This window comes from Palaemon carinicauda, chromosome 14 (assembly GCF_036898095.1).
Source record: "Palaemon carinicauda isolate YSFRI2023 chromosome 14, ASM3689809v2, whole genome shotgun sequence".
NCBI classification, from domain to species: Eukaryota; Metazoa; Arthropoda; class Malacostraca; order Decapoda; family Palaemonidae; genus Palaemon; species Palaemon carinicauda.
The window spans coordinates 141,543,690-141,567,215 of record NC_090738.1 but is presented as its reverse complement, the minus strand read 5'-3'; positions in this window follow the sequence as shown (position 1 = coordinate 141,567,215).

The following is a 23,526-nucleotide window of genomic DNA, read 5'->3' as shown; positions in this document are numbered from 1 at the left end:
TTCACACAGGGATTACTCTGGTAAGTTTTGTGCAAGGGATTACTCAGGCGAAGAGTCTTGGAAGGGTATCATTCTGGTGAGGTTTTCTGCCAGGGGGTTACTCTGCTGAAGTCTTTTTTGCAAGAGGATTACTCTGGGGAGGAGTTTTCACACAGGGATTACTCTGGTAAGTTTTGTGCAAGGGATTACTCAGGCGAAGAGTCTTGGAAGGGTATCATTCTGGTGAGGTTTTCTGCCAGGGGGTTACTCTGCTGAAGTCTTTTTTGCAAGAGGATTACTCTGGGGAGGAGTTTTCACACAGGGATTACTCTGGTAAGTTTTGTGCAAGGGGATTACTCAGGCGAAGAGTCTTGGAAGGGTATCATTCTGGTGAGGTTTTCTGCCAGGGGGTTACTCTGCTGAAGTCTTTTTTGCAAGAGGATTACTCTGGGGAGGAGTTTTCACACAGGGATTACTCTGGTAAGTTTTGTGCAAGGGGATTACTCAGGCGAAGAGTCTTGGAAGGGTATCATTCTGGTGAGGTTTTCTGCCAGGGGGTTACTCTGCTGAAGTCTTTTTTGCAAGAGGATTACTCTGGGGAGGAGTTTTCACACAGGGATTACTCTGGTAAGTTTTGTGCAAGGGGATTACTCAGGCGAAGAGTCTTGGAAGGGTATCATTCTGGTGAGGTTTTCTGCCAGGGGGTTACTCTGCTGAAGTCTTTTTTGCAAGAGGATTACTCTGGGGAGGAGTTTTCACACAGGGATTACTCTGGTAAGTTTTGTGCAAGGGGATTACTCAGGCGAAGAGTCTTGGAAGGGTATCATTCTGGTGAGGTTTTCTGCCAGGGGGTTACTCTGCTGAAGTCTTTTTTGCAAGAGGATTACTCTGGGGAGGAGTTTTCACACAGGGATTACTCTGGTAAGTTTTGTGCAAGGGATTACTCAGGCGAAGAGTCTTGGAAGGGTATCATTCTGGTGAGGTTTTCTGCCAGGGGGTTACTCTGCTGAAGTCTTTTTTGCAAGAGGATTACTCTGGGGAGGAGTTTTCACACAGGGATTACTCTGGTAAGTTTTGTGCAAGGGGATTACTCAGGCGAAGAGTCTTGGAAGGGTATCATTCTGGTGAGGTTTTCTGCCAGGGGGTTACTCTGCTGAAGTCTTTTTTGCAAGAGGATTACTCTGGGGAGGAGTTTTCACACAGGGATTACTCTGGTAAGTTTTGTGCAAGGGGATTACTCAGGCGAAGAGTCTTGGAAGGGTATCATTCTGGTGGTTTTCTGCCAGGGGGTTACTCTGCTGAAGTCTTTTTTGCAAGAGGATTACTCTGGGGAGGAGTTTTCACACAGGGATTACTCTGGTAAGTTTTGTTCAAGGGGATTACTCAGGCGAAGAGTCTTGGAAGGGTATCATTCTGGTGAGGTTTTCTGCCAGGGGTTACTCTGCTGAAGTCTTTTTTGCAAGAGGATTACTCTGGGGAGGAGTTTTCACACAGGGATTACTCTGGTAAGTTTTGTGCAAGGGGATTACTCAGGCGAAGAGTCTTGGAAGGGTATCATTCTGGTGAGGTTTTCTGCCAGGGGGTTACTCTGCTGAAGTCTTTTTTGCAAGAGGATTACTCTGGGGAGGAGTTTTCACACAGGGATTACTCTGGTAAGTTTTGTGCAAGGGGATTACTCAGGCGAAGAGTCTTGGAAGGGTATCATTCTGGTGAGGTTTTCTGCCAGGGGGTTACTCTGCTGAAGTCTTTTTTGCAAGAGGATTACTCTGGGGAGGAGTTTTCACACAGGGATTACTCTGGTAAGTTTTGTGCAAGGGGATTACTCAGGCGAAGAGTCTTGGAAGGGTATCATTCTGGTGAGGTTTTCTGCCAGGGGGTTACTCTGCTGAAGTCTTTTTTGCAAGAGGATTACTCTGGGGAGGAGTTTTCACACAGGGATTACTCTGGTAAGTTTTGTGCAAGGGGATTACTCAGGCGAAGAGTCTTGGAAGGGTATCATTCTGGTGAGGTTTTCTGCCAGGGGGTTACTCTGCTGAAGTCTTTTTTGCAAGAGGATTACTCTGGGGAGGAGTTTTCACACAGGGATTACTCTGGTAAGTTTTGTGCAAGGGGATTACTCAGGCGAAGAGTCTTGGAAGGGTATCATTCTGGTGAGGTTTTCTGCCAGGGGGTTACTCTGCTGAAGTCTTTTTTGCAAGAGGATTACTCTGGGGAGGAGTTTTCACACAGGATTACTCTGGTAAGTTTTGTGCAAGGGATTACTCAGGCGAAGAGTCTTGGAAGGGTATCATTCTGGTGAGGTTTTCTGCCAGGGGGTTACTCTGCTGAAGTCTTTTTTGCAAGAGGATTACTCTGGGGAGGAGTTTTCACACAGGGATTACTCTGGTAAGTTTTGTGCAAGGGGATTACTCAGGCGAAGAGTCTTGGAAGGGTATCATTCTGGTGAGGTTTTCTGCCAGGGGGTTACTCTGCTGAAGTCTTTTTTGCAAGAGGATTACTCTGGGGAGGAGTTTTCACACAGGATTACTCTGGTAAGTTTTGTGCAAGGGGATTACTCAGGCGAAGAGTCTTGGAAGGGTATCATTCTGGTGAGGTTTTCTGCCAGGGGGTTACTCTGCTGAAGTCTTTTTTGCAAGAGGATTACTCTGGTGAAGAGTCTTGGAAGGGTATCATTCTGGTGAGGTTTTCTGCCAGGGGGTTACTCTGCTGAAGTCTTTTTTGCAAGAGGATTACTCTGGGGAGGAGTTTTCACACAGGGATTACTCTGGTAAGTTTTGTGCAAGGGGATTACTCAGGCGAAGAGTCTTGGAAGGGTATCATTCTGGTGAGGTTTTCTGCCAGGGGGTTACTCTGCTGAAGTCTTTTTTGCAAGAGGATTACTCTGGGGAGGAGTTTTCACACAGGGATTACTCTGGTAAGTTTTGTGCAAGGGATTACTCAGGCGAAGAGTCTTGGAAGGGTATCATTCTGGTGAGGTTTTCTGCCAGGGGGTTACTCTGCTGAAGTCTTTTTTGCAAGAGGATTACTCTGGGGAGGAGTTTTCACACAGGGATTACTCTGGTAAGTTTTGTGCAAGGGGATTACTCAGGCGAAGAGTCTTGGAAGGGTATCATTCTGGTGAGGTTTTCTGCCAGGGGGTTACTCTGCTGAAGTCTTTTTTGCAAGAGGATTACTCTGGGGAGGAGTTTTCACACAGGGATTACTCTGGTAAGTTTTGTGCAAGGGGATTACTCAGGCGAAGAGTCTTGGAAGGGTATCATTCTGGTGAGGTTTTCTGCCAGGGGGTTACTCTGCTGAAGTCTTTTTTGCAAGAGGATTACTCTGGGGAGGAGTTTTCACACAGGGATTACTCTGGTAAGTTTTGTGCAAGGGGATTACTCAGGCGAAGAGTCTTGGAAGGGTATCATTCTGGTGAGGTTTTCTGCCAGGGGGTTACTCTGCTGAAGTCTTTTTTGCAAGAGGATTACTCTGGGGAGGAGTTTTCACACAGGGATTACTCTGGTAAGTTTTGTGCAAGGGGATTACTCAGGCGAAGAGTCTTGGAAGGGTATCATTCTGGTGAGGTTTTCTGCCAGGGGGTTACTCTGCTGAAGTCTTTTTTGCAAGAGGATTACTCTGGGGAGGAGTTTTCACACAGGGATTACTCTGGTAAGTTTTGTTCAAGGGGATTACTCAGGCAAAGAGTCTTGGAAGGGTATCATTCTGGTGCGGTTTTCTGCCAGAGGGTTACTCTGCTGAAGTCTTTTTTGCAAGAGGATTACTCTGGGGAGGAGTTTTAGACAGGGATTACTCTGGTAAGTTTTGTGCAAGGGGATTACTCAGGCGAAGAGTCTTGGAAGGGTATCATTCTGGTGCGGTTTTCTGCCAGGGGTTACTCTGCTGAAGTCTTTTTTGCAAGAGGATTACTCTGGGGAGGAGTTTTCACACAGGGATTACTCAGGTAAGTTTTGTGCAAGGGGATTACTCAGGCGAAGAGTCTTGGAAGGGTATCATTCTGGTGAGGTTTTCTGCCAGGGGGTTACTCTGCTGAAGTCTTTTTTGCAAGAGGATTACTCTGGGGAGGAGTTTTCACACAGGGATTACTCTGGTAAGTTTTGTGCAAGGGGATTACTCAGGCGAAGAGTCTTGGAAGGGTATTATTCTGGTGAGGTTTTCTGCCAGGGGGTTACTCTGCTGAAGTCTTTTTTGCAAGAGGATTACTCTGGGGAGGAGTTTTCACACAGGGATTACTCTGGTAAGTTTTGTTCAAGGGGATTACTCAGGCGAAGAGTCTTGGAAGGGTATCATTCTGGTGGTTTTCTGCCAGGGGGTTACTCTGCTGAAGTCTTTTTTGCAAGAGGATTACTCTGGGGAGGAGTTTTCACACAGGGATTACTCTGGTAAGTTTTGTGCAAGGGGATTACTCAGGCGAAGAGTCTTGGAAGGGTATCATTTCTGGTGAGGTTTTCTGCCAGGGGGTTACTCTGCTGAAGTCTTTTTTGCAAGAGGATTACTCTGGGGAGGAGTTTTCACACAGGGATTACTCTGGTAAGTTTTGTGCAAGGGGATTACTCAGGCGAAGAGTCTTGGAAGGGTATTACATTCTGGTGAGGTTTTCTGCCAGGGGGTTACTCTGCTGAATGTCTTTTTTGCAAGAGGATTACTCTGGGGAGGAGTTTTCACACAGGGATTACTCTGGTAAGTTTGTGCAAGGGGATTACTCAGGCGAAGAGTCTTGGAAGGGTATTATTCTGGTGAGGTTTTCTGCCAGGGGGTTACTCTGCTGAAGTTTTTTTGCAAGAGGATTACTCTGGGGAGGAGTTTTCACACAGGGATTACTCTGGTAAGTTTTGTGCAAGGGGATTACTCAGGCGAAGAGTCTTGGAAGGGTATTATTCTGGTGAGGTTTTCTGCCAGGGGGTTACTCTGCTGAAGTCTTTTTTGCAAGAGGATTACTCTGGGGAGGAGTTTTCACACAGGGATTACTCTGGTAAGTTTTGTGCAAGGGGATTACTCAGGCAAAGAGTCTTGGAAGGTATTATTCTGGTGAGGTTTTCTGCCAGGGGGTTACTCTGCTGAAGTCTTTTTTGCAAGAGGATTACTCTGGGGAGGAGTTTTCACACAGGGATTACTCTGGTAAGTTTTGTGCAAGGGGATTACTCAGGCGAAGAGTCTTGGAAGGGTATATTCTGGTGAGAATTTCTGCCATGGGGGTTACTCTGCTGAAGTCTTTTTTGCAAGAGGATTACTCTGGTGAGGAGTTTTCACACAGGGATTACTCTGGTAAGTTTTGTGCAAGGGGATTACTCAGGCTAAGAGTCTTGGAAGGGTATTATTTTGGTGAGGTTTTCTGCCAGGGGGTTACTCTGCTAATGTCTTTTGCAAGAGGATTACTCTGGGGAGGAGTTTTCACACAGGGATTACTCTGGTAAGTTTTTTCAAGGGGATTACTCAGGCGAAGAGTCTTGGAAGGGTACCATTCTGGTGCTGTTTTCTGCCAGGGGGTTACTCTGCTGAAGTCTCTTATTGCAAGAGGATTACTCTGGGGAGGAGTTTTCATACAGGAATTACTCTGGAAGTTTTGTGTAAGGGGATTACTCAGGCGAAGAGTCTTGGAAGGGTATCATTCTGGTGAAGTTTTCTGCCAGGGGGTTACTCTGCTGAAGTCTTTTTTGTAAGTGGATTACTCTGGGGAGGAGTTTTCACACAGGGATTACTCTGGTAAATTTTGTGCAAGATGATTACTCAGGCGAAGAGTCTTGGAAGGGTATCATTCTGGTGAGGTTTTCTGCCAGGGGGTTACTCTGCTGAAGTCTTTTTTGCAAGAGGATTACTCTGGGGAGGAGTTCTCACATAGGGATTACTCTGGTAAGTTTTGTGAAAGGGGATTACTCAGGCGAAGAGTCTTGGAAGGGTATCATTCTGGTGCGGTTTTCTGCCAGGGGGTTACTCTGCTGAAGTCTTTTTTGCAAGAGGATTACTCTGATGAGGAGTTTTCACACAGGGATTACTCTGGTAAGTTTTGTGCAAGGGGATTACTCAGGCTAAGAGTCTTGAAGGGTATTATTTTGGTGAGGTTTTCTGCCAGGGGGTTACTCTGCTAATGTCTTTTTGCAAGAGGATTACTCTGGGGAGGAGTTTTCACACAGGGATTACTCTGGTAAGTTTTATTCAAGGGGATTACTCAGGCGAAGAGTCTTGGAAGGGTACCATTCTGGTGCTGTTTTCTGCCAGGGGGTTACTCTGCTGAAGTCTTTTATTGCAAGAGGATTACTCTGGGGAGTTTTCACACAGGAATTACTCTAGGAAGTTTTGTGCAAGGGGATTACTCAGGCGAAGAGTCTTGGAAGGGTATCATTCTGGTGCGGTTATTTGCCAGGGGTTTACTCTGCTGAAGTCTTTTTTGCAAGAGGATTACTCTGGGGAGGAGTTTTCATACATTGATTACTCTGGTAAGTTTTGTGCAAGGGGATTAATCAGGCGAAGAATCTCGGAAGGGTATCATTCTGGTGAGGTTTTCTGCCAGGGGGTTACTCTGCTGAAGTCTTTTTTTGCAAGAAGATTACTCTGGGAAGGAGTTTTCACACAGGGATTACTCTGGTAAGTTTGGTTCAAGGGGATTACTCAGGCAAAGTCTTGGAAGGGTATCATTCTGGGTTGTTTTCTGCCAGAGGGTTACTCTGCTGAAGTCTTATTTTGCAAGAGGATTACTCTGGAAGGAGTTTTCACAAAGGGATTACTCTGGTAAGTTTTGTGCAAGGGGATTACTCAGGCGAAGAGTCTTGGAAGGGTATCATTCTGGTGAAGTTTTCTGCCAGGGGGTTACTCTGCTGAAGTCTTTTTTGCAAGTGGATTACTCTGAGGAGGAGTTTTCACACAGGGATTACACTGGTAAATTTTGTGCAAGAGGATTACTCAGGCGAAAAGTCTTGGAAGGGTATCATTCTGGTGAGGTTTTCTGCCAGGGGGCTACTCTGCTGAAGTATTTTTTGCAAGAGGATTACTCTGGGGAGGAGTTGTCACACAGGGATTACTCTGGTAAGTTTTGTGAAAGGGGATTACTCAGGCGAAGAGTCTTGGAAGGGTATCATTCTGGTGCTGTTTTCTGCCAGGGGGTTACTCTGCTGAAGTCTTTTTTGCAAGAGGATTACTCTGGGGGAGGAGTTTTCACACAGGGATTACTCTGGTAAGTTTTGTGCAAGAGGATTATTCAGGCAAAGAGTATTGGAAAGGTTTCATTCTGGTGAGGTTTTCTGCCAGGGGGTTACTCTGCTGAAGTCTTTTTTGCAAGAGGATTACTCTGGGGAGGAGTTTTCATACAGGGATTACTCTGGTAAGTTTTGTTCAAGGGGATTTCTCAGGCAAAGAGTCTTGGAAGGGTATCATTCTGGTGCGGTTTTCTGCCAGAGGGTTACTCTGCTGAAGTCTTTTTTGCAAGAGGATTACTCTGGGGAGGAGTTTTTAGACAGGGATTACTCTGGTAAGTTTTGTGCAAGGGGATTATTCAGGCGAAGAGTCTTGTAAGGGTATCATTCTGGTGAGGTTTTCTGCCAGGGGGTTAGTCTGCTGAAGTCTTTTTTGCAAGTGGATTACTCTGGGGAGGAGTTTTCACACAGGGATTACTCTGGTAAATTTTGTGCAAGAGGATTACTCAGGCGAAGAGTCTTGGAAGGGTATCATTCTGGTGAGGTTTTCTGCCAGGGGGTTACTATGCTGAAGTATTTTTTGCAAGAAGATTACTCTGGGGAGGAGTTTCCACACAGGGATTACTCTGGTAAGTTTTGTGAAAGGGGATTACTCCGGCGAAGAGTCTTGGAAGGGTATCATTCTGGTGAGGTTTTCTGCTAGGGGGTTACTCTGCATAAGTATTTTTTGCATGAGGATTACTCTGGAGAGGAGTTTTCACACAGGGATTACTCTGGTAAGTTTTGTGCAAGGGGATTACTCAGGCTAAGAATCTTGGAAGGGTATTATTTTGGTGAGGTTTTCTGCCAGGGGGTTACTCTGCTAATGTCTTTTTTGCAAAAGGATTACTCTGGGGAGGAGTTTTCACACAGGAATTACTCTAGGAAGTTTTGTGCAAGGGAATTACTCAGGCGAAGAGTCTTGGAAGGGTATCATTCTGGTGAGGTTTTCTAACAGGGGCTACTCTGCTAAAGTCTTTTTTGCAAGAGGATTACTCTGGGGAGGAGTTTTCACACAGGGATTACTCTGGTAAGTTTTGTGCAAGAGGATTACTCAGGCGAAGAGTATTGGAAAGGTTTCATTCTGGTGAGGTTTTCTGCCAGGGGGTTACTCTGCTGAAGTCTTTTTTGCAAGAGGATTACTCTGGGGAGGAGTTTTCACACAGGGATTACTCTGGTAAGTTTTATGCAAAGGGATTACTCAGGCGAAGAGTCTTGGAAAGGTATCCTTTTGGTGAGGTTTTCTGCCAGGGGGTTACTCTGCTGAAGTCTTTTTTGCAAGAGGATTACTCTGGGGAGGAGTTTTCACACATTGATTACTCTGGTAAGTTTTGTGCAAAGGGATTACTCAGGCGAAAAGTCTTGGAAGGGTATCATTCTGGTGAGGTTTTCTGCCAGGGGTTACTCTGCTGAAGTCTTTTTTGCAAGAGGATTACCTATGGGGAGGAGTTTTCACACAGGGATTACTCTGGTAAGTTTTGTTCAAGGGGATTACTCAGGCAAAGAGTCTTGGAAGGGTATCATTCTGGTGCGGTTTTCTGCCAGAGGGTTACTCTGCTGAAGTATTTTTTGCAAGAGGATTACTCTGGGGAGGAGTTTTTAGACAGGGATTACTCTGGTAAGTTTTGTGCAAGGGGATTACTCAGGCGAAGAGTCTTGTAAGGGTGTCATTCTGGTGAGGTTTTCTGCCAGGGGGTTACTCTGCTGAAGTCTTTTTTGCAAGTGGATTACTCTGGGGAGGAGTTTTCACACAGGGATTACTCTGGTAAATTTTGTGCAAGAGGATTACTCAGGCGAAGAGTCTTGGAAGGGTATCATTCTGGTGAGGTTTTCTGCCAAGGGGGTTTCTCTGCTGAAGTCTTTTTCGCAAGAGGATTACTCTGGTGAGGAGTTTTCACACAGGGATTACTCTGGTAAGTTTTGTGCAAGGGGATTACTCAGGCGAAGAGTCTTGGAAGGGTATTATTTTGGTGAGGTTTTCTGCCAGGGGGTTACTCTGCTAATGTCTTTTTTGCAAGAGGATTACTCTGGGAAGGAGTTTTCACACAGGAATTACTCTAGGAAGTTTTGTGCAAGGGAATTACTCAGGCAAAGAGTCTTGAAAGGGTATCATTCTGGTGAGGTTTTCTGCCAGGGGCTACTCCGCTGAAGTCTTTTTTGCTAGAGGATTATTCTGGGGAGGAGTTTTCACACATTGCTTACTCTGGTAAGTTTTGTGCAAGGGGATTACTCAGGCGAAGAGTCTTGGAAGGGTATCATTCTGGTGAGGTTTTCTGCCAGGGGGTTACTCTGCTGAAGTCTTTTTTGCTAGAGGATTACTCTGGGGAGGAGTTTTCACACAGGGATTACTCTTATAAGTTTTGTTCTAGGGGATTACACAGGCAAAGAGTCTTGGAAGGGTATCATTCTGGTGCGGTTTTCTGCCAGAGGGTTACTCTGCTGAAGTCTTTTTTTGCAAGAGGATTACTCTGGGGAGGAGTTTTCATACATTGATTACTCTGGTAAGTTTTGGGCAAGGGGATTAATCAGGCGAAGAGTCTTGGAAGGGTATCATTCTGGTGAGGTTTTTTGCCAGGGGGTTACTCTGCTGAAGTCTTTTTTTGCAAGAGGATTACTCTGGAAGGAGTTTTCACACAGGGATTACTCTGGTTAGTTTAGTTCAAGGGGTTTACTCAGGCAAAGTCTTGGAAGGGTATCATTCTGGTGTGGTTTTCTGCCAGAGGGTTACTCTGCTGAAGTCTTTTTTTGCAAGAGGATTACTCTGGAAGGAGTTTTCACACAGGGATTACTCTGGTAAGTTTTGTGCAAGGGGATTACTCAGGCGAAGAGTCTTGGAAGGGTATCATTCTGGTGAAGTTTTCTGCCAGGGGCTACTCTGCTGAAGTCTTTTTTGCAAGTGGATTACTCTGGGGAGGAGTTTTCACACAGGGATTACACTGGTAAATTTTGTGCAAGAGGATTACTCAGGCGAAGAGTCTTGGAAGGGTATCATTCTGGTGAGGTTTTCTGCCAGGGGGATACTCTGCTGAAGTATTTTTTGCAAGAGGATTACTCAGGGGAGGAGTTGTCACACAGGGAATACTCTGGTAAGTTTTTTGAAAGGGGATTACTCAGGCGAAGAGTCTTGGAAGGGTATCATTCTGGTGAGTTTTTCTGCCAGGGGGTTAATCTGCTGAAGTCTTTATTGCAAGAGGATTACTCCGGTGAGGAGTTTTCACACAGGAATTACTCTGGTAAGTTTTGTGCAAGGGGATTACTCAGGCTAAGAGTCTTGTAAGGGTATTATTTTGGTGAGGTTTTCTGCCAGGGGGTTATTCTGCTAATGTCTTTTTTGCAAGAGGATTACTCTGGGGAGGAGTTTTCACACAGGGATTACTCTGGTAAGTTTTATTCAAGGGGATTACTCAGGCGAAGAGTCTTGGAAGGGTACCATTCTGGTGCTGTTTTCAGCCAGGGGGTTACTCCGCTGAAGTCTTTTATTGCAAGAGGAGAACTCTGGGGAGGAGTTTTCACACAGGAATTACTCTAGGAAGTTTTGTGCAAGGGGATTACTCAGGCGAATAGTCTTGGAAGGGTATCATTCTGGTGAGGTTTTCTGCGAGGGGCTACTCTGCTGAAGTCTTTTTTGCAAGAGGATTACTCTGGGGGAGGAGTTTTCACACAGGGATTACTCTGGTAAGTTTTGTGCAAGAGGATTATTCAGGCGAAGAGTATTGGAAAGGTTTCATTCTGGTGAGGTTTTCTGCCAGGGGGTTACTCTGCTGAAGTCTTTTTTGCAAGAGGATTACTCTGGGGAGGAGTTTTCACACATTGATTACTCGGGTAAGTTTTGTGCAAAGGGATTACTCAGGCGAAGAGTCTTGGAAGGGTATCATTCTGGTGAGGTTTTCTGCCAGGGGGTTACTCTGCTGAAGTCTTTTTTGCAAGAGGATTACTCTGGAAGGAGTTTCCACACAGGGATTACTCTGGTAAGTTTTGTGAAAGGGGATTACTCAGGCGAAGAGTCTTGGAAGGGTATAATTCTGGTGAGATTTTCTGCTAGGGGGTTACTCTGTTGAAGTCTTTTTTTGCAAGAGGATTACTCTGGTGAGGAGTTTTCACACAGGGATTACTCTGGTGAGTTTTGTGCAAGGGGATTACTCAGGCTAAGAGTCTTGGAAGGGTATTATTTTGGTGAGGTTTTCTGCCAGGGGGTTACTCTGCTAATGTCTTTTTTGCAAGAGGATTACTCTGGGGAGGAGTTTTCACACAGGAATTACTCTAGGAAGTTTTGTGCAAGGGAATTACTCAGGCGAAGAGTCTTGGAAGGGTATCATTCTGGTGTGGTTTTCTGCCAGGGGGTTACTCTGCTGAAGTCTTTTTTGCTGGAGGATTACTCTGGGGAGGAGTTTTCACACAGGGATTACTCTGGTAAGTTTTGTGCAAGAGGATTACTCAGGCGAAGAGTCTTGGAAAGGTATCATTCTGGTGAGGTTTTCTGCCAGGGGGTTACTCTGCTGAAGTCTTTTTTGCTAGAGGATTACTCTGGGGAGGAGTTTTCACACAGGGATTACTCTGGTAAGTTTTGTGCAAGGGGATTTCTCAGGCGAAGAGTCTTGGAAGGGTATCATTCTAGTGAGGATTCCTGCCAGGGGGTTACTCTGCTGAAGTCTTTTTTGCAAGAGGATTACTCTGGGGAGGAGTTTTCACACAGGGATTACTCTGGTAAGTTTTGTTCAAGGGGATTACTCAGGCAAAGTCTTGGAAGGGTATCATTCTGGTGCGGTTTTCTGCCAGAGGGTTACTCTGCTAATGTCTTTTTTGCAAGAGGATTACTCTGGGGAGGAGTTTTCACACAGGAATTACTCTAGGAAGTTTTGTGCAAGGGAATTACTCAGGCAAAGAGTCTTGGAAGGGTATCATTCTGGTGTGCTTTTCTGCCAGGGGGTTACTCTGCTGAAGTCTTTTTTGCTGGAGGATTACTCTGGGGAGGAGTTTTCACACAGGGATTACTCTGGTAAGTTTTGTGCAAGAGGATTACTCAGGCGAAGAGTCTTGGAAAGGTAGCATTCTGGTGAGGATTCCTGCCAGGGGGTTACTCTGCTGAAGTCTTTTTTGCAAGAGGATTACTCTGGGGAGGAGTTTTCACACAGGGATTACTCTGGTAAGTTTTGTTCAAGGGGATTACTCAGGCAAAGTCTTGGAAGGGTATCATTCTGGTGCGGTTTTCTGCCAGAGGGTTACTCTGCTGAAGTCTTTTTTGCAAGAGGATTACTCTGGGGAGGAGTTTTTAGACAGGGATTACTCTGGTAAGTTTTGTGCAAGGGGATTACTCAGGCGAAGAGTCTTGGAAGTTATCATTCTGGTGCGGATATTTGCCAGGGGGTTACTCTGCTGAAGTCTTTTTTGCAAGAAGATTACTCTGGGGAGGAGTTTTAACACAGGGATTACTCAGGTAAGTTTTGTGCAAGAGGATTACTCAGGCTAAGAGTCTTGGAAGGGTATTATTTTGGTGAGGTTTTCTGCCAGGGGTTTACTCTGCTAATGTCTTTTTTGCAAGAGGATTACTCTGGGGAGGAGTTTTCACACAGGAATTACTCTATGAAGTTTTGTGCAAGGGAATTACTCAGGCGAAGAGTCTTGGAAGGGTATCATTCTGGTGAGGTTTTCTGCCAGGGGCTACTTTGCTGAAGTCTTTTTTGCAAGAGGATTACTCTGGGGAGGAGTTTTCACACAGGGATTACTCTGGTAAGTTTTGTGCAAGAGGATTACTCAGGCGAAGAGTCTTGGAAAGGTATCATTCTGGTGAGGTTTTCTGCCAGGGGGTTACTCTGCTGAAGTCTTTTTTGCTAGAGGATTACTCTGGGGAGGAGTTTTCACACAGGGATTACTCTGGTAAGTTTTGTTCAAGGGGATTACTCAGGCAAAGAGTCTTGGAAGGGTATCATTCTGGCTCGGTTCTCTCCCAGAGGGTTACTCTGCTGAAGTCTTTTTTGCAAGAGGATTACTCTGGGGAGGAGTTTTCACAAAGGAATTACTCTAGGAAGTTTTGTGCAAGGGGATTACTCAGGCGAAGAGTCTTGGAAGGGTATCATTTTGGTGAGGTTTTCTGCCAGGGGCTACTCTGCTGAAGTCTTTTTTGCAAGAGGATTACTCTGGGGAGGAGTTTTCACACAGGGATTACTCTGGTAAGTTTTGTGCAAGGGGATTACTCAGGTGAAGAGTCTTGGAAAGGTATCATTCTGGTGAGGTTTTTTGCCAGGGGGTTACTCTGCTGAAGTCTTTTTTGCTAGAGGATTACTCTGGGGAGGAGTTTTCACACAGGGATTACTCTGGTATGTTTTGTTCAAGGGGATTACTCAGGCGAAGAGTCTTGGAAGGGTATCATTCTGGTTCGGTTTTCTGCCAGAGGGTTACTCTGCTGAAGTCTTTTTTGCAAGAGGATTACTCTGGGGAGGAGTTTTCACAAAGGAATTACTCTAGGAAGTTTTGTGCAAGGGGATTACTCAGGCGAAGAGTCTTGGAAGGGTATCATTTTGGTGAGGTTTTCTGCCAGGGGCTACTCTGCTGAAGTCTTTTTTGCAAGAGGATTACTCTGGGGAGGAGTTTTCACACAGGGATTACTCTGATAAGTTTTGTGCAAGAGGATTACTCAGGCGAAGAGTATTGGAAAGGTTTCATTCTGGTGAGGTTTTCTGCCAGGAGGTTACTCTGCTGAAGTCTTTTTTGCAAGAGGATTACTCTGGGGAGGAGTTTTCACACATTGATTACTCGGGTAAGTTTTGTGCAAAGGGATTACTCAGGCGAAGAGTCTTGGAAGGGTATCATTCTGGTGAGGTTTTCTGCCAGGGGGTTACTCTGCTGAAGTCTTTTTTGCAAGAGGATTACTCTGGGGAGGAGTTTTCATACGTGGATTACTCTGGTAAGATTTGTTCAAGGGGATTACTCAGGCAAAGAGTCTTGGAAGGGTATCATTCTGGTGCGGTTTTCTGCCAGAGGGTTACTCTGCTGAAGTCTTTTTTGCAAGAGGATTACTCTGGGGAGGAGTTTTTAGACAGGGATTACTCTGGTAAGTTTTGTGCAAGGGGATTACTCAGGCGAAGAGTCTTGTAAGGGTATCATTCTGGTGAGGTTTTCTGCCAGGGGGTTACTCTGCTGAAGTCATTTTTGCAAGTGGATTACTCTGGGGAGGAGTTTTCACACAGGGATTACTCTGGTAAATTTTGTGCAAGAGGATTACTCAGGCGAAGAGTCTTGGAAGGGTATCATTCTGGTGAAGTTTTCTGCCAGGGGGTTACTCTGCTGAAGTCTTTTTTGCAAGAGGATTACTCTGGGGAGGAGTTTTCACAGAGGGATTACTCTGGTAAGTTTTGTGAAAGGGGATTACTCAGGCGAAGAGTCTTGGAAGGGTATCATTCTGGTGAGGTTTTCTGCAGGGGGTTACTCTGCTGAAGTCTTTTTTGCAAGAGGATTACTCTGGGAGGAGTTTTCACACAGGGATTACTCTGGTAAGTTTTTTGCAAGGGGATTACTCAGGCGAAGAGTCTTGGAAGGGTATCATTCTGGTGAGGTTTTCTGCCAGGGGGTTACTCTGCTGAAGTCTTTTTTGCAAGAGGATTACTCTGGGAGGAGTTTTCACACAGGGATTACTCTGGTAAGTTTTGTGCAAGGGGATTACTCAGGCGAAGAGTCTTGGAAGGGTATCATTCTGGTGAGGAATTCCTGCCAGGGGGTTACTCTGCTGAAGTCTTTTATTGCAAGAAGATTACTCTGGGGAGGAGTTTTCACACAGGGATTACTCTGGTAAGTTTTGTGCAAGGGGATTACTCAGGCGAAGAGTCTTGGAAGGGTATCATTCTGGTGAGGTTTTCTGCCAGGGGTTACTCTGCTGAAGTCTTTTTTGCAAGAGGATTACTCTGGGAGGAGTTTTCACACAGGGATTACTCTGGTAAGTTTTGTGCAAGGGATTACTCAGGCAAAGAGTCTTGGAAGGGTATCATTCTGGTGAGGTTTCTGCCAGGGGGTTACTCTGCTGAAGTCTTTTTTGCTAGAGGATTACTCTGGGGAGGAGTTTTCACACAGGGATTACTCTGGTAAGTTTTGTGCAAGGGGATTACTCAGGCGAAGAGTCTTGGAAGGGTATCATTCTGGTGAGGTTTTCTGCCAGGGGGTTACTCTGCTGAAGTCTTTTTTGCAAGAGGATTACTCTGGGGAGGAGTTTTCACACAGGGATTACTCTGGTAAGTTTTGTTCAAGGGGATTACTCAGGCAAAGAGTCTTGGAAGGGTATCATTCTGGTGCGGTTTTCTGCCAGAGGGTTACTCTGCTGAAGTCTTTTTTGCAAGAGGATTACTCTGGGGAGGAGTTTTTAGACAGGGATTACTCTGGTAAGTTTTTTGCAAGGGGATTACTCAGGCGAAGAGTCTTGGAAGGTATATTCTGGTGCGGTTATTTGCCAGGGGGTTACTCTGCTGAAGTCTTTTTTGCAAGAGGATTACTCTGGGGAGGAGTTTTCACACAGGGATTACTATGGTAAGTTTTGTGCAAGGGGATTACTCAGGCGAAGAGTCTTGGAAGGGTATCATTCTGGTGAGGTTTTCTGCCAGGGGGTTACTCTGCTGAAGTCTTTTTTGCAAGAGGATTACTCTGGGGAGGAGTTTTCACACAGGGATTACTCTGGTAAGTTTTGTGCAAGGGGATTACTCAGGCGAAGTCTTGGAAGGGTATCATTCTGGTGAGGTTTTCTGCCAGGGGGTTACTCTGCTGAATGTCTTTTTTGCAAGAGGATTACTCTGGGCAGGAGTTTTCACACAGGGATTACTCTGGTAAGTTTTGTGCAAGGGGATTACTCAGGCGAAGAGTCTTGGAAGGGTATCATTCTGGTGAGGTTTTCTGCCAGGGGGTTACTCTGCTGAAGTCTTTTTTGCAAGAGGATTACTCTGGGAGGAGTTTTCACACAGGGATTACTCTGGTAAGTTTTGTGCAAGGGGATTACTCAGGCAAAGAGTCTTGGAAGGGTATTATTCTGGTGAGGTTTTCTGCCAGGGGGTTACTCTGCTGAAGTCTTTTTTGCAAGAGGATTACTCTGGGGAGGAGTTTTCACACAGGGATTACTCTGGTAAGTTTTGTGCAAGGGGATTACTCAGGCGAAGAGTCTTGGAAGGGTATTATTCTGGTGAGGTTTTCTGCCAGGGGGTTACTCTGCTGAAGTCTTTTTTGCAAGAGGATTACTCTGGGGAGGAGTTTTCACACAGGGATTACTCTGGTAAGTTTTGTGCAAGGGGATTACTCAGGCGAAGAGTCTTGGAAGGGTATCATTCTGGTGAGGTTTTCTGCCAGGGGGTTACTCTGCTGAAGTCTTTTTTGCAAGAGGATTACTCTGGGGAGGAGTTTTCACACAGGGATTACTCTGGTAAGTTTTGTGCAAGGGATTACTCAGGCGAAGAGTCTTGGAAGGGTATCATTCTGGTGGTTTTCTGCCAGGGGTTACTCTGCTGAAGTCTTTTTTGCAAGAGGATTACTCTGGGGAGGAGTTTTCACACAGGGATTACTCTGGTAAGTTTTGTGCAAGGGGATTACTCAGGCGAAGAGTCTTGGAAGGGTATCATTCTGGTGAGGTTTTCTGCCAGGGGGTTACTCTGCTGAAGTCTTTTTTGCAAGAGGATTACTCTGGTGAAGAGTCTTGGAAGGGTATCATCCTGGTGAGGATTCTGCCAGGGGGTTACTCTGCTGAAGTCTTTTTTGCAAGAGGATTACTCTGGGGAGGAGTTTTCACACAGGATTACTCTAGGTAAGTTTTGTGCAAGGGATTACTCAGGCGAAGAGTCTTGGAAGGGTATCATTCTGGTGAGGTTTTCTGCCAGGGGGTTACTCTGCTGAAGTCTTTTTTGCAAGAGGATTACTCTGGGGAGGAGTTTTAACACAGGGATTACTCTGGTAAGTTTTGTGCAAGGGGATTACTCAGGCGAAGAGTCTTGGAAGGGTATCATTCTGGTGAGGTTTCTGCCAGGGGGTTACTCTGCTGAAGTCTTTTTTGCAAGAGGATTACTCTGGGGAGGAGTTTTCACACAGGGATTACTCTGGTAAGTTTTGTGCAAGGGGATTACTCAGGCGAAGAGTCTTGGAAGGGTATCATTCTGGTGAGGTTTTCTGCCAGGGGGTTACTCTGCTGAAGTCTTTTTTGCAAGAGGATTACTCTGGGGAGGAGTTTTCACACAGGGATTACTCTGGTAAGTTTTGTGCAAGGGGATTACTCAGGCAAAGAGTCTTGGAAGGGTATCATTCTGGTGCGGTTTTCTGCCAGGGGGTTACTCTGCTGAAGTCTTTTTTGCAAGAGGATTACTCTGGGGAGGAGTTTTACACAGGGATTACTCTGGTAAGTTTTGTGCAAGGGGATTACTCAGGCGAAGAGTCTTGGAAGGGTATCATTCTGGTGCGGTTATTCTGCCAGGGGGTTACTCTGCTGAAGTCTTTTTTGCAAGAGGATTACTCTGGGGAGGAGTTTTCACACAGGGATTACTCTGGTAAGTTTTGTGCAAGGGGATTACTCAGGCGAAGAGTCTTGGAAGGGTATCATTCTGGTGAGGTTTTCTGCCAGGGGGTTACTCTGCTGAAGTCTTTTTTGCAAGAGGATTACTCTGGGGAGGAGTTTTCACACAGGGATTACTCTGGTAAGTTTTGTGCAAGGGGATTACTCAGGCAAAGAGTCTTGGAAGGGTATCATTCTGGTGCGGTTTCCTGCCAGGGGGTTACTCTGCTGAAGTCTTTTTTGCAAGAGGATTACTCTGGGGAGGAGTTTTCACACAGGGATTACTCTGGTAAGTTTTGTGCAAGGGGATTACTCAGGCGAAGAGTCTTGGAAGGGTATCATTCTGGTGAGGTTTTCTGCCAGGGGTTACTCTGCTGAAGTCTTTTTTGCAAGAGGATTACTCTGGGGAGGAGTTTTAACACAGGGATTACTCTGGTAAGTTTTGTGCAAGGGGATTACTCAGGCGAAGAGTCTTGGAAGGGTATCATTCTGGTGAGGTTTTCTGCCAGGGGGTTACTCTGCTGAAGTCTTTTTTGCAAGAGGATTACTCTGGGGAGGAGTTTTCACACAGGGATTACTCTGGTAAGTTTTGTGCAAGGGGATTACTCAGGCGAAGAGTCTTGGAAGGGTATCATTCTGGTGCGGTTTTCTGCCAGGGGGTTACTCTGCTGAAGTCTTTTTTGCAAGAGGATTACTCTGGGGAGGAGTTTTACACAGGGATTACTCTGGTAAGTTTTGTGCAAGGGGATTACTCAGGCAAAGAGTCTTGGAAGGGTATCATTCTGGTGCGGTTTTCTGCCAGGGGGTTACTCTGCTGAAGTCTTTTTTGCAAGAGGATTACTCTGGGGAGGAGTTTTCACACAGGGATTACTCTGGTAAGTTTTGTGCAAGGGGATTACTCAGGCGAAGAGTCTTAGGGTATCATTCTGGTGAGGTTTTCTGCCAGGGGGTTACTCTGCTGAAGTCTTTTTTGCAAGAGGATTACTCTGGGGAGGAGTTTTCACACAGGGATTACTCTGGTAAGTTTTGTGCAAGGGGATTACTCAGGCGAAGAGTCTTGGAAGGGTATCATTCTGGTGAGGTTTTCTGCCAGGGGGTTAATCTGCTGAAGTCTTTTTCGCAAGAGGATTACTCTGGTGAGGAGTTTTCACACAGGGATTATTCTGGTAAGTTTTGTGCAAGGGGATTACTCAGGCAAAGAGTCTTGGAAGGGTATATTTTGGTGAGGTTTTCTGCCAGGGGGTTACTCTGCTAATGTCTTTTTTGCAAGAGGATTACTCTGGGGAGGAGTTTTGACACAGGGATTACTCTGGTAAGTTTTGTTCAAGGGAATTACTCAGGCGAAGAGTCTTGGAAGGGTACCATACTGGTGCTGTTTTCTGCCAGGGGGTTACTCTGCTGAAGTCTTTTTTGCAAGAGGATTACTCTGGGGAGGAGTTTTCACACAAGGATTACTCTGGTAAGTTTTGTGAAAGGGGATTACTCAGGCGAAGAGTCTTGGAAGGGTATCATTTTGGTGAGGCTTTCTGCCAGGGTGTTACTCAGCAGAAGTCTTTTTTGCAAGAGGATTACTCTGGTGAGGAGTTTTCATACAGGGATTACTCTGGTAAGATTTGTGCAAGGGGATTACTCAGGCGAAGAGTCTTGGAAGGGTATCATTTTGGTGAGGTTTTGTGCCAGGGGGTTACTCTGCTAAAGTCTATTTTGCAAGAGGATTACTCTGCGGAGGAGTTTTCACACAGGGATTACTCTGGTAAGTTTTGTTCAAGGGGATTACTCAGGCGAAGAGTCTTGGAAAGGTACCATTCTGGCGCTGTTCTCTGCCAGGGGGTTACTCTGCTGAAGTCTTTTTTGCAAGAGGATTACTCTGGGGAGGAGTTTTCACACAGGGATTACTCTGGTAAGTTTTGTGCAAGGGGATTACTCAGGTGAAGAGTCTTGTTAGGTATCATTCTGGTGAGGTTTTCTGCCAGGGGGTTACTCTGCTGAAGTCTTTTTTGCAAGAGGATTACTCTGGGGAGGAGTTTTCACACAGGGATTACTCTGGTAAATTTTGTGAAAGGGGATTACTCAGGCAAAGAGTCTTGGAGGGTATCATTCTGGTGAGGTTTTCTGACAGGGGGTTACTCTGCTGAAGTTTTTTCGCAAGAGGATTACTCTGGGGAGGAGTTTTCACACAGGGATTACTCTGGTAAGTTTTCAGCAATGGGATTACTCAGGCGAAGAGTCTTGGAAGGGTATCATTCTGGTGAGCTTTTCTGCCAGGGGGTTACTCTGCTGAAGTCTTTTTTTGCAAGAGGATTACTCTGGGGAGGAGTTTTCACACAGGGATTACTCTGGTAAGTTTTGTGCAAGGGGATTACTCAGGCGAAGAGTCTTGGAAGGGTATTATTTTGGTGAGGTTTTCTGCCAGGGGGTTACTCTGCTGATGTCTTTTTTGCAAGAGGATTACTCTGGGCAGGAGTTTTCACACAGGGATTACTCTGGTAAGTTTTGTGCAAGGGATTACTCAGGCAAAGAGTCTTGGAAGGTATCATTCTGGTGAGGTTTTCTGCCAGGGGGTTACTCTGCTGAAGTCTTTTTTGCAAGAGGATTACTCTGGGGAGGAGTTTTCACACAGGGATTACTCTGGTAAGTTTTGTGCAAGGGGATTACTCAGGCGAAGAGTCTTGGAAGGGTATTATTTTGGTGAGGTTTTCTGCCAGGGGGTTACTCTGCTGAAGTCTTTTTTGCAAGAGGATTACTCTGGGGAGGAGTTTTCACACAGGGATTACTCTGGTAAGTTTTGTTCAAGGGGATTACTCAGGCGAAGAGTCTTGGAAGGGTACCATTCTGGTGCTGTTTTCTGCCAGGGGGTTACTCTGCTGAAGTCTTTTTTGCAAGAGGATTACTCTGGGGAGGAGTTTTCACACAGGGATTACTCTGGTAAGTTTTGTGCAAGGGGATTACTCAGGCGAAGAGTCTTGGAAGGGTATCATTCTGGTGAGGTTTTCTGCCAGGGGGTTACTCTGCTGAAGTCTTTTTTGCAAGAGGATTACTCTGGGGAGGAGTTTTCACACAGGGATTACTCTGGTAAGTTTTGTGCAAGGGGATTACTCAGGCGAAGAGTCTTGGAAGGGTATACATTCTGGTGAGGATTTCTGCCAGGGGGTTACTCTGCTGAATGTCTTTTTTGCAAGAGGATTACTCTGGGGAGGAGTTTTCACACAGGGATTACTCTGGTAAGTTTTGTGCAAGGGGATTACTCAGGCAAAGAGTCTTGGAAGGTATCATTCTGGTGAGGTTTTCTGCCAGGGGGTTACTCTGCTGAAGTCTTTTTTGCAAGAGGATTACTCTGGGGAGGAGTTTTCACACAGGGATTACTCTGGTAAGTTTTGTGCAAGGGGATTACTCAGGCAAAGAGTCTTGGAAGGGTATCATTCTGGTGAGGTTTTCTGCCAGGGGTTACTCTGCTGAAGTCTTTTTTGCAAGAGGATTACTCTGGGGAGGAGTTTTCACACAGGGATTACTCTGGTAAGTTTTGTGCAAGGGGATTACTCAGGCGAAGAGTCTTGGAAGGGTATCATTCTGGTGAGTTTTCTGCCAGGGGGTTACTCTGCTGAAGTCTTTTTTGCAAGAGGATTACTCTGGGGAGGAGTTTTCACACAGGGATTACTCTGGGAGTTTTGTGCAAGGGGAATTACTCAGGCGAAGAGTCTTGGAAGGGTATCATTCTGGTGAGGTTTTCTGCCAGGGGTTACTCTGCTGAAGTCTTTTTTGCAAGAGGATTACTCTGGGGAGGAGTTTTCACACAGGGATTACTCTGGTAAGTTTTGTGCAAGAGGATTACTCAGGCGAAGGTCTTGGAGAGGTATCATTCTGGTGAGGTTTTCTGCCAGGGGGTTACTCTGCTGAAGTCTTTTTTGCAAGAGGATTACTCAGGGAGGAGTTTTCACACAGGGATTACTCTGGTAAGTTTTGTGCAAGGGGATTACTCAGGCGAAGAGTCTTGGAAGGGTATCATTCTGGTGAGGTTTTCTGCCAGGGGGTTACTCTGCTGAAGTCTTTTTTGCAAGAGGATTACTCTGGGGAGGAGTTTTCACACAGGATTACTCTGGTAAGTTTTGTGCAAGGGGATTACTCAGGCTAAGAGTCTTGGAAGGGTATCATTCTGGTGAGGTTTTCTGCCAGGGGGTTACTCTGCTGAAGTCTTTTTGCAAGAGGATTACTCTGGGGAGGAGTTTTCACACAGGGATTACTCTGGTAAGTTTTGTGCAAGGGGATTACTCAGGCGAAGAGTCTTGGAAGGGTATCATTCTGGTGCGGTTTTCTGCCAGGGGGTTACTCTGCTGAAGTCTTTTTTGCAAGTGGATTACTCTGGGGAGGAGTTTTCACACAGGGATTACTCTGGTGAAGTTTTGTGCAAGGGATTACTCAGGCGAAGAGTCTTGGAAGGGTATCATTCTGGTGAGGTTTTCTGCCAGGTGGTTACTCTGCTGAAGTCTTTTTTGCAAGAGGATTACTCTGGGGAGGAGTTTTCACACAGGGATTACTCTGGTAAGTTTTGTGCAAGGGGATTACTCAGGCGAAGAGTCTTGGAAGGGTATCATTCTGGTGAGGTTTTCTGCCAGGGGGTTATCTGCTGAAGTCTTTTTGCAAGAGGATTACTCTGGTGAGGAGTTTTCACACAGGGATTACTCTGGTAAGTTTTGTGCAAGGGGATTACTCAGGCGAAGAGTCTTGGAAGGGTATTATTTTGGTGAGGTTTTGTGCCAGGGGGTTACTCTGCTAATGTCTTTTTTGCAAGAGGATTACTCTGGGAGGAGTTTTCACACAGGGATTACTCTGGTAAGTTTTGTTCAAGGGGATTACTCAGGCGAAGAGTCTTGGAAGGTACCATTACTGGTGCTGTTTTCTGCCAGGGGGTTACTCTGCTGAAGTCTTTTTTGCAAGAGGATTACTCTGGGGAGGAGTTTTCACACAGGGATTACTCTGGTAAGTTTTGTGCAAGGGGATTACTCAGGCGAAGAGTCTTGGAAGGGTATCATTCTGGTGAGGTTTTCTGCCAGGGGGTTACTCTGCTGAAGTCTTTTTTGCAAGAGGATTACTCTGGGGAGGAGTTTTCACACAGGGATTACTCTGGTAAGATTTGTGCAAGGGGATTACTCAGGCGAAGAGTCTTGGAAGGGTATCATTTTGGTGAGGTTTTCTGCCAGGGGGTTACTCTGCTGAAGTCTTTTTGCAAGAGGATTACTCTGGGGAGGAGTTTTCACACAGGGATTACTCTGGTAAGTTTTGTTCAAGGGGATTACTCAGGCGAAGAGTCTTGGAAGGTACCATTCTGGGCTTTTCTGCCAGGGGGTTACTCTGCTGAAGTCTTTTTTGCAAGAGGATTACTCTGGGGAGGAGTTTTCACACAGGGATTACTCTGGTAAGTTTTGTGCAAGGGGATTACTCAGGCGAAGAGTCTTGGAAGGGTATCTTTCTGGTGAGGTTTTCTGCCAGGGGGTTACTCTGCTGAAGTCTTTTTTGCAAGAGGATTACTCTGGGGAGGAGTTTTCACACAGGGATTACTCTGGTAAGTTTTGTGAAAGGGGATTACTCAGGCAAAGAGTCTTGGAAGGGTATTATTCTGAGGAGGTTTTCTGCCAGGGGGTTACTCTGCTGAAGTCTTTTTTGCAAGAGGATTACTCTGGTGAAGAGTCTTGGAAGGGTATTATCCTGGTGAGGAATTCTGCCAGGGGGTTACTCTGCTGAAGTCTTTTTTGCAAGAGGATTACTCTGGGGAGGAGGTTTTCACACAGGAATTACTCTGGTAAGTTTTGTGCAAGGGGATTACTCAGGCGAAGAGTCTTGGAAGGGTATCATTCTGGTGAGGTTTTCTGCCAGGGGTTACTC